Genomic DNA, 8722 nt, shown 5'->3' on the forward strand with positions numbered 1-8722 from the left:
GGGGTCGGATGGTTGGGTGGGGAGGTGGGGGGCAGTTAAGCACTACTCCCCTTTCTTTTCTCTCTCTCCCTCTGTCTCTCTCTCTCTCTCTTGCCCCCCCCCCCAACCCCTTGCGTTCCTTGGTGATTAGCTCGCCCCGTGGTGAGCGCTAAGCGTCCTAATCTACAACTGTGAGGTGGTGGGTGTAGAGACGCAGAGACTCACAAAGAGTAACAATACACAATCTAGCAAGAGAAACAACACACACATAGAAACACACTTGCAGTACTCAAAGAATAATTATTAGAGTGGTTTGACTTTGCTTTTGAATGATCTGCAGAGCTGCATTTGTTTTACATTATCATTGAAATTGCTGCTGTGTTTTATTGTATAATAAATGTTTTCAAACCAAATGATCTTGACTTACACTTTGCATATAGCAATACTGATTCAGATAAACAGTCACTGCAGTAAATTACACCTTGGGTCAGTAGTCAAAAACATTCTTGTGAGGGGCCACTTACTAACTTTTTCCTTCTTTTGCTTTCAGGCACATCTCATGGTCCGTGTCAGCGCTGGAGTTTGAGATGAGATTGGATTGAAAGCTCTGAAAAATAGAAAGTAAGTGGATCAAAAAACTATTTCCAAGTATGAACTTTCATGCTCGTTCTTTCAGCAAACATTATGATGAGTGTTAATGACATTGCACTGTATAAATTAATTGCTGAGATCTGGGAACAGGGTGACATTGCCAAAAAGACGTTGAGCGGAAAACAAACAGTAAACAGGTTTTAAACAGGCCCATGGATGACTTGTTTGAAAGAGAAAACTAAAGAGAATTAGGTGTAAAGACCGACTCTCTGATTCAACACCGAATTTACAGGAGTTGTGCAGATACAATCTTTCTGTCCAATGAGCATGACCATATTAAGTTAGTGATGCCCAGTGCAAAGATGTGCTATTAGGCCCCTACTGATCTCCCACATCAACTTTTTTGCAATATTTTAGTAATCTTCCTGTAATTTGCTTAAACCCTATTAGCAATGTGCATAATGCGAGCCCATTATTAACTAAAACAATAAAGACAAGACAAGGTATATTTGATAATAATATTACAGGACCTGTCTGCATTGATAATGGATGGTTTGTAATCCAGCCTTGGCAATGAGAGATTATTACCAACATTTTACTTCATCAATTTTTGGTTTTACCTCCAGATTAAGGGTTTAGGTAATCTGGCTAAACTGCTGGCTTGTTTACTTCCTGTCTGATTGTCGGACTGATTGTTTTAGCGATGTGTTCCCAGGTCTCAACAATTGTCAATACAATTTTATCATAACTGATAAAAAATGTGGCAACAGACACAGTACAAATGTAAGTGCCAAATCGAAATAAACTGGAATTAACAATGAATGAATTCAACTGAGGGGAATGAGAGGCAGGCTGACCTTTTTTCTCAATTTGGAAAAAAGTTAGTACTTTTTATAGATGTCCAGTGGATAGGAAATCCTCCTGCTGAACCACAGCGAGCCGGACCTGAGTGGTTTTAATCAGACCCTACATGGCTCCCTGCCATGTAGTTCCCTCCATTCGACTCATCTGGATGCCATCACAGGCATATGGGCAGCATATTGTGTCTGATAGTGGCGATTGGTGCCGTGTGGTTTGGCCGTGGTAAAGTGGTAAAGAGGTTTTGTGAATTCAGCATTTTGCAAGTGTTTGTCTGCGTGAGTCCCTATGGGCTGCGCAGCACTGACACCCTCCTATGTACACAGATTGTGTAGTCAGCCACACATGCAGATGTACTTGCTAGGCGCACAAGCACACACACTCTTTTATAGACCTAAATCAGCCATGCGAGAGCCCTACATCTGCCTTAAATCATAACTGATCAGTCTCCCCAATCAACCATTTGGCCCGGTACAATATGCTCCATTTCCTGACCCAGCTCCTCGTCTCTGTCCTCACTATTAGTCAAAGCCCCTCTCTGCTTCTTTTTAAACAGTCCTTTCCCAAACACTACTACTGCCAGGTTTTTTTAGCCGGCGTAGATTTAGCTGCCTTGTCAGTAGCGCTGCTGTCCTAATCTCTATCACAGCCTCAACTCTGGCCTCGAGGAATGATCAGACAGAGAATGAGAGAGGGAGAGAAAAGGGAGAGAACTAGATTTTGTGCCAGAATTTCTTTTTTTTCTCATATAAGCAAATGTGTAACGTGGCAAAGGCCCAGTGCAGACCTACCCGCGAGATGTTTATGACTAGAAAGCTGCAGCCTCCCCATGGTCCTTTGAAAGAGAGAGGGTTGGGTGGGAGTGGGGGGTGAGAGAGTTGAGGCAGGCAGACTTGGCACAACACTTCGTCTAGTGTTCTGAATTAGCGAAGGTCCCTTCACGCCCCCTCCTGCCCCTATGTACCTTTGCTCCTTAATTTTCTTTGTCTTTTCATCTTTGATATACTTTTTTTTATTTCCTCCTAATGGCTGGTGGCTTGTCATAAAACGTATGAAAGCTCTGCTGTGCTGCTTTGTGATTTTAAGGTTCGCATTAGGAGCATGTGCTTGTTATTGGTTGGATGAAAAGCGTGTGTGATTATTCTCACAGCACCGAGTCACGACTGTGTATCACGTCTTGCCATTTGAACGTTGTTGCAGTGTTTTTGTTATTACTTTGAACCCCCTACACAGTCTGCTACATAAAAAAATATTTATTCTACCTACATATGAACATCTATAAATGATTTGATTATATATGTGTTCAGTTTTGAACATTAAAATCCTTGTCACACTCACGCACTTTTACATTTTTCGTTTATATTTTTCTTATAGACTTAACATTTCTTAATGTGATGTGTGCCAACTTTAAAGCAACGCTGTAGGGATTCTTGACTTGGTAAATGTCTCGTGTGAGTCCCAACTCCAGGCTCTGGTGATTACAATTACAAAACTCTACACCTCCTATTCTCACCACAATGTGTATTCGCAAGAAAAACTAATCTCATATCATACACAACACTGGCTTCTTATTCCTTTGTCATTGAGGTTAGGTCTGTATGTATGACGGCAGCTAGTAGCTCCCATGAACTTCGCTGCCTTTTTGTTTTAATTTGTAGTCTTTTCGTCTTTGTTAGTGGAGCATGTATGGCCTATGATAGAGATACACCCATCAGCATCTAAGAAGGAGGCACAGGGATTAGATTAAGTGCAGCGGATCTTGAGATAGTCACGGCCAACAGCATCTTCCGACCGGACCGGCAAGACCAGGTGCCACCGACAGCGGTGAGACTGCCCCGGGAGGAGAGCCGAGACGGGAGCTAAGCTAACCCATCGAGGACCGTAAGGCTATTCCACTACCCAACCAACTCGAAAGTGGAATGGATGAACTAAGACTCGGATTGGCCCTAAAAATCAAGTTAATTATGCCACATTTCCACCTTTGATTTGTTCAGATATTCATTTGGAAATATGAGCGGGATCACAACAGGTTATTTTGTGCCACTGTTTGTAAAATGTCACAAATGTCCTTATAGTCCAAATAGTCTGTGATACATATCTTAATATGTTTAATTTGATTATTTGTTATAGACAATATAATCCATGCATTACACTTTTTTTCCTGAATTTGTATGAGTCTGGTTAATAAGCCCGACAGCCTTCCGGCCACGAACAGCGAGTAAAAGCTCAAAACTTGTAACGTTCGCAGGAACATTGATAAAACAATCCAACACGTCATTCGATGATAATATACAGTATATATTATTATTATGGATTTATAATCAGATATAATGGGCCAGCCATTTTTGACCAGCGGTACAACATTAATTACCATGAAACAAACTTAACATAACATAATTCATACAGACTTTATAACCACACAATAAAACATGACATGGCACTCTTGTGTTTTATGGTCACACAAACTTCTATGTAGTTTATAAGAGAAATCAACAGGGATCAAATACACTAAACTCCCAGTACAGTGGAATCTGCTGGGAAGAATATAATAATAATAATAATGATAACAATAATATATTAGCTCCAGGGAGCAGTGAGTCTTATGTGGGTTATATTATACTATAAACAAGGACGGCTGGACTGTATGTTGGTCACATTACACACCCTAAACATTGACTGGAACACATTATGTGGGCTATCTCACAGCTAAAAGCAGTCAAATAAATTCAGATTACTGCCTACTATACACATTTGTGGCTCTTGTGAACCTGAGAGATTCTGCTTTTATTGGTGAAGCTTTTTGTCTGAATTTATATACCACCATACACATATACTAGAGGAACATTCTCAGAGTCCACTACACAGCAAGGTCATTGCTAAAACGTGTGTCACATATTTCTAATCTTCCTCAGGCATACATACACTCACACTCAGAAGCAGCTCATCCACACCCGAGCGGCCTGTAAACCCTCAGATATATAATTTTCTTCAAATGCTCCTTTTCAGACTAGTTTGTCTGTATCCTTGGTGCCCTTTTTCAATCTGAGCTGCCGACTCATCCTGTCGCGTCCCGTCTTTCACAAATCACACAGCGGCGGGGCCGTGCTCGGAGAGGGACAATTTGTCAGCTGTATGCATGAGTAAGCAACAGATTCACCATCCATTACACTGACCGGACAGAGGAGGGAGGAAAGAGAGGGGATGGAGGGATTGTATGTGTGTATGCGCGTGTGTCTGTTTGTTCAAGCACTCCTATCCTTCAATTTAAGATTTTAGACCTTCAGAGGGACGGCATTCTGGCGAAGTGAGGACATTTTTGGCTGTTCGTCATTTACACAAGTACAGTAGTCTGGTGTCGGAGTTGTGATTTCAGGGTTAAAGAAGAAAGGTTTTGGGGGTGTTGGCCCGATGGTCAGCTGACATGTTAAGCAAACTGAACAAAACCTAGATATCAAAAACGCTTCCTAAAAGATTAACGCAATGTATGCAAGATGCAATTAAGCACATAGGGGTGAGGGGGGGTACGCAGAGTCTGAGCAAGTTATGTTATGTTCAGGTTGTACAAAATTAAAAGTAATCAAGAAAGATACTCCTGGGCTGATATACCTATTAATCCTCCAGGTGCACACAAAGTACGCAGGCGAGTATGTGAACACTGCTGCTTGCGTCACAGTTGCTAGCCTACACATTAAAATGTAACTATGCAGTGAAGAAGAAGAAATGGCGGAGCTGCGTCAAGACTTTTGCTGTAATAAAGTGAATGGATGAGAAACAGGGTGTTGGAAAAACACAGAGTACGAGAAGAGATGAAGTGAAAAAAAGAGACATAGAGGAGGTCACAACTTTTACTTTCTGCCATTTGATGAAGAAAAAAGCAGGCTGCATATGTATTCCTGTGAAGACGATGCATGTGTATGTATGAGGTTGTGTGTGTCTGTCAATGAACTCAAACATGTATGAGTTGTACACTTTTACCCTATTTTGACTGCGTGTGTGAGAGAATACAGGACTACCCCTTTTGCTTCACACACTTGTATGTGGATGTGTATATAGGTGTGAGTGGGTGTTTGTGTTGAATCTCCATATTAAGGTTGTTTGATGCCAGGCCTCTTAGACCCTGAATAGATTAAGTAACACATTTCATACATAGAGCTGCAGAAACTTTGACGCACTAGTGTGTGTGTGTGTGTGTGTGTGTGTGTGTGTGTGTGTGTGTGTGTGTGTGTTTCTGTACTGTATGTGTTAGAGAGATTAGCAGTGTAGCAGCCAAGTTTTGTAGTTCTACAGAACATGAAAAACCACGAGTAGTCCCACACCGCCAGTGAAAAAGAACCTCTCTCTGCTTGTAAAGCTCACAACTGAACTCTGGAGTCGACTCACAGCACCACAAAGACTTCACTGAGACTTGTTACAGCATTCTCAGCCTCATGATTAAATGTCATTTCAAAATGGAATTATTTGTAATCTTGGTTTCATAGACCTTTTCTGCCATGTTGGGGACAAATAGGTTTTGTGCTTTGTGATATATAAACAGTGTTGAGGCACACTATCTGGTAGACACGCAGAAGGTTATCATCATGAAGCAAACAACCACACTCAAGATCACAAATAATTCTGAGCTTTATCTTTTTTCATTTTAAAGACCAATTATATATAGTTTGGCTTTAAATTTAAGCCTCATAAATGAGGCTTATCTTAAATACAGTTTGTTTGTATTGTCGTAGAAGTTACAGGACATTTCTGTACCGAAGAAATATACAGGAATATATTATATATATTATATATAGATATAGATATATATCTATATATATATCTATATATATATATCTATATATATATCTATATATATATATCTATATATATATATATATATATATATATATATATATATATATAGATATATACTGTATATATAACGTCATAGTATTACGTAAGAAATATATATTGCAAACACAATTTTGTATTTTAGGATTAGAATGAGTAGATTAGATAACACATGCATGGTTTAGCATCATGACATCATACATACAGTATATGTATATACATATATATATTGATGTATATATAAAAAATTGGGGAGGACAGAAAGAAAACCAACCCACTGCATTATCTTATTTTACACTAGTTGGACTGCTGTTCTCTACTTTCTTATGTTCAAAAAAAGAATAAACAATACTAATATATATATATATATAGATATATATATATCTATATATATATCTATATATCTATATCTATATATATATAGATATAGATATATACTAATATGGTACTGTATGAATCTATCTATCCTTTAATGCCAATCCATCACACTCAGTACAATACAGTGGTAGAGAATATAAGACGAGAATTTGGAAATGATCATTGGACCAGCGCAACGTGAATAATGTATTCTGGGTTTTGATTGGTTAGGGAGGACGTCATTTTATGTATTTTGGCCAATAACAGAATAGGCACCACTTCCCATAGACCGCCCTTTGCACCCTTGCCTGATGATTTTTACACAAAATTCCTCACAGGGGCCACTGATGTGTACTGATGAAGCCGTACATCTGTCCATATTGGTTGAATTAGATTTTTTATACACATAGTCTGAAGAAAAACAAGCTCATTTGTTTGCTGATAAAAACACTTTCAACATGTTCAAAAATACACTCCAACACACGCTTACACCTACATACTGACATCTGCACTCTTGTGTCTGTAAACAAAAGATCCTACACACACACACACACACACACACACACACACACACACACACACACACACACACACACACACACACACACACACACACACAAACACCTCTGGTGTGAATGGCCCTTGGCACAGGCAGAGTTTTCACAGTAAACTAACCTTGATCAATAACCTGCTATAGACCACAGCAAAACCCACTGTTCTCCCTACTGCTGGATTTCAATATCATGCCTGTTTGAACACTGTAGCTACGGGCCAACTGAATGTGTGTGTGCACATGTGTGTGTATGCATGTACAACTGCTGCCGCTGCATGAATTTACGAGAGCTTCTGAGCATGTGTGAATGTGTTTGTGGCCTTGTGTATGTGCTCAAAGAAATCTTTGTGCATGAATTTCAGAGTGTGTGTGAGTGTATGTGTGTGTGTTTGAGTGAAGCCTCAGGGTTTGCTGTGAACGGTGCTAACTGGCCCTCTGAACTCCTCCCTGTGAAGAGAAAGAGAAAGCCACCGGGCATGTGCAGAGGACAGCATGCCATTTACCTGGGCTACGGATGGTTTTTAAAACTGGCAAGCGGGACTTCCACGCACACACACATGCTCACACTCAAACACATGCTGAAGATACTACTGCCTTTCGCCTCAAACGCAAAAGCACACCTTTGCTCCCTCGCCTCAAACACAAACACACTTCAAAAGTATTTTTTTCCTTTTTCCTTTTTTATTTTTGGAAGCGATACAGGCAGTACTACCCCTGCGTTTAAAGAGCCTAACCGATCTCTTCATGTGACCTTTTCTCGCTTCCTGCCTCAGCAAAAAGGCCCCTCCGCGCCAAAAAAACTTGCTAGTTTACATCCAGCACTACAACTAGCGAGACAACCTTTTTGCTCTCCAAGGTGTTTGTCTCACAGTGCTCTTTATATACGGTGAAGTGTGAAGTGTATAAGGCCCCTGCTCCAGCTCCAGCTTTTAGAAGAGTCTGATGGTATTTCAGCCTGGATAAATGTTCAGAGGAACCTTGGTAAATGCTGGACTCTGGATGTCAAACAATGCTGATGTTTACCACGTAACAGCACCTTTGTGTCACAGGTGTACTGCTTTTCCACTAATGACGGCCATCTTATTTACATTTTTATCATACTTCACAAGAGTAGTGGAGACAAACTCAAGCCCCTCTGCCTCATTTGAACCTGTGTGTGTGTGTGTGTTCATTTGTCTTAATGTACCTGGCTAGCCTTGTGTGTGTGAGCTGGTGGTTGAATACAGCTGACCCAGATGTGTTAAGTGGGTCAGGGGAACACCACCGCCCACACACTGGGGGTTATGGGTAGGCAGAAGTGTTCTTGCGTGTGTGTGTGTATGTGTGTGTAGACGGGGTTAGGACACTGGGGCAGTGCCCTGATTATACTCAGATTAGTTTTGGGAATTCATCGCTCCTCCTCCTGAGCTTTACTCCCCCTAACTCTGTGCCCCTCTACTTTTTCTCTTCTCCCTCTGTGTTCCTCTTCCTTTCTGTCTCTATCCCTCTCGTCTCGTACACAATATCATTCATGGGTTAATGTATTTTTTGTGATAGTGGTTGCATATTTTAACATTTTGC

The 8722-nt window shown here is 40.6% G+C and overlaps 1 long non-coding RNA gene across 3 annotated transcripts in view; it reads left to right on the plus strand.

The window, feature by feature from the left end:
* Positions 1-8722, plus strand: part of LOC115020491 (uncharacterized) — a 152089-nt gene that overhangs the window by 20433 nt on the left and 122934 nt on the right. For all 3 annotated transcript variants that reach the window (XR_003833583.1, XR_003833581.1, XR_003833582.1), the window contains exon 2: positions 530-600. This is a non-coding gene — a long non-coding RNA (uncharacterized LOC115020491). The remainder of the gene's footprint in view (positions 1-529; positions 601-8722) is intronic.

This window comes from Cottoperca gobio, chromosome 15 (assembly GCF_900634415.1).
Source record: "Cottoperca gobio chromosome 15, fCotGob3.1, whole genome shotgun sequence".
In the NCBI taxonomy this organism is placed as follows: Eukaryota; Metazoa; Chordata; class Actinopteri; order Perciformes; family Bovichtidae; genus Cottoperca; species Cottoperca gobio.